This window comes from Rosa rugosa, chromosome 6 (genome assembly GCF_958449725.1).
Source record: "Rosa rugosa chromosome 6, drRosRugo1.1, whole genome shotgun sequence".
Lineage (NCBI taxonomy): Eukaryota > Viridiplantae > Streptophyta > Magnoliopsida > Rosales > Rosaceae > Rosa > Rosa rugosa.
This window is the reverse complement of record NC_084825.1, coordinates 8,061,518-8,063,973: the sequence shown is the minus strand read 5'-3', so window position 1 is coordinate 8,063,973 and position 2,456 is coordinate 8,061,518. Positions and strand designations below refer to the sequence as shown.

The following is a 2,456-nucleotide window of genomic DNA, read 5'->3' as shown; positions in this document are numbered from 1 at the left end:
TTGTTAAGACTTCCGCTTTGTAGTAAGCTCTGAGGAGCATTTACTTATTATTTTGTTGTGCCAATTTAATTCGTAAAGTTATGTAATATTTGACTCTGCGGAGTGAGTCTGTTTTGATATAGTGGGTTCAGGGCATCAGTATGTACTTGGTTTAAAAGGAAAAAGTTTTTCAGGTATTTTGTATTGATGGTTGAACCATTTATGCATGTATAATTATGAGATTATATTGATTTTTAAATGTTGTACGTTTAAAAATCGGGGCGTGACACTTAAGACAATGCACTTGTACACCTCGACTCAATAAGTTTTCCTATATAAAAATATGTGTATATATATTATAATATTTTCTTACTTTTCTTTCATTTTCTTATTTCTATTATTTGTTATTTCCCGTGCCACCTTAAGTAATATATATACGGGCCGGAGTCTTCTTAATTAGCAGCTGAATTCGTGTTTAAAGAGGAAGAGCATTTGAAAGCAAACATCCAATGGAGGTGGAGCAAGTCCTTCACATGAATGGCGGATGTGGGAGAACAAGCTATTCAAACAACTCGCTTCTTCAAGTTACTCTCTCTCTCTCTCGACTTGTTTCTTAAAATTTCTTACGAGATATAATTAATATCGTAAATACGTGTTCCTTTCAGAGAGCAGTGATTTCATGGGTGAAGCCCATTTTAGATGCAAGCATAGAGAAGCTGTGTAGCTCCAACCTCCCTGCAGAGTGTTTGAGGATTGGTGACTTGGGATGTTCTTCAGGACCAAACACCCTTTTAGTCGTATCAAATGTCATCGACATGATCCAGAATACATGTCAAAAATTGAACCGTCGACCTCCATCGCTCCAAGTATTTTTGAATGATCTTCCCCAAAACGACTTTAACACAGTTTTCAAATCATTGCCAAGCTTCTACAAAAAACTCGAAGAAAGGAAGTGGCTGGAGCCATGCTTCATTGCAGGAATGCCCGGTTCTTTCTATGGCAGGATCTTTCCTAAGAATTCTATCAACTTTTTCCACTCTTCGTACTCTCTGCAATGGATCTCTAAGGTTTATATATAATGTTATTTTCTTTTATTAACTTGTCTCCGATCCATATGTTTTGCTGATCACAACCATCAGATCGATGAAAATCCCAGCTTTGATCATATTGGTGGAATGCCTGCAGGTTCCAAAAGGTTTGGTAACAAAAGGAGGACTCAACGAGGGAAACATATGCACAGCCAAGACAAGCCCACCTTCTGTGTTTAATGAATACTTTGGGCAATTTAAAAACGACTTCACAGTGTTTCTAAGGTCTCGTGCAGAAGAGTTGGTCCCTCAGGGTAGAATGGTCCTCACAATCAGGGGGAGCATAAACAGTCATTAACCCCTCTCTATATTAGAATTTCTTGGATTGAAAATCAATGATATGGTTTTAGAGGTATGTCAGTACGTGTATTTTCACTATTTTGCAGATGATTACTCTTAAACCATCTTTGGCATATTAATACATCATGTGTACTGCACATTCTCCTCCAACTTTTAGAATATACCTTCTGATTTAGAATATACATCACGTGCCACACACACACGTGCACACACACATTCTCCCCCAACTCTGATCTGATCAAAGAAACACCCTTTTATTATTTTCACCGTTCCATACAAAAAGTCCACAGGAATACATAAACACTTCTATGTAAGTCTGTAACGGCATTTTTGTCTTTTATTTGACCTTTTAGTTTTTGGTTTTAATTATTATTCTCTTATTTGCTACTTTCATGAATCTCAGGGTTTGATTGAAAAGAAAAACTTAGACTACTTCAATATTCCATACTATGAACCTACAATGGAGGAACTGATGGAGCTGATCGAGACAGAAGGATCCTTTAGGTTGCAGGACCATCAAGTTTTTAAACATGATTGGGACTCTTTTATAAAGGAAGCTGATAGTGGTCTCAGTAAGAAAGCAAGGGCGGGTATATTCTCCATTCACGTTAGGTCTGCGGTGGAGCCTCTTCTGGTCAGTCACTTTGGAGAAGGAGTTATGGAAGATTTGTTTCGCAGGTATGAAAAAGATGTTCTTGATCACATGGAAAAGGAGAAGTGCCAGTCTATAGATATAGTTCTATCGTTGACAAAGGAGTATTGAGCTACTTGAATAATCGAGAACATGCATTGTTGTGGTTAAGGATAAATGTTTATACTTTTGGTTAGTAGCCATGGCGTCGTACACAATCTTAAACTGCGTCACATTACAGTGTTTCTAATATTAGTGTATTACATAAACAAAGAAAGTTTGTTCTTCAGATTCATCTTTAATTTGCTCTCCTTTTCTTATACTCGATCTTTTCAATCTAGTAACACCGTTGTGGTTTTTTTTTTTTTTTTGAAATAAAGATTGGTGCAGCTGCCCTTAAACTTTGATTAATGAAACTGTTGAATATGATTGGGGACATAAAGCCTAAAACCCCGATC

At 36.9% G+C, this 2,456-nt stretch overlaps 1 pseudogene; it reads left to right on the top strand.

The window, feature by feature from the left end:
- The first annotated feature begins 447 nt into the window (after nt 1-447).
- Nucleotides 448-2,222, top strand: LOC133718495 (salicylate carboxymethyltransferase-like; annotated as a pseudogene).
- The last annotated feature ends 234 nt before the right edge of the window (nt 2,223-2,456 follow it).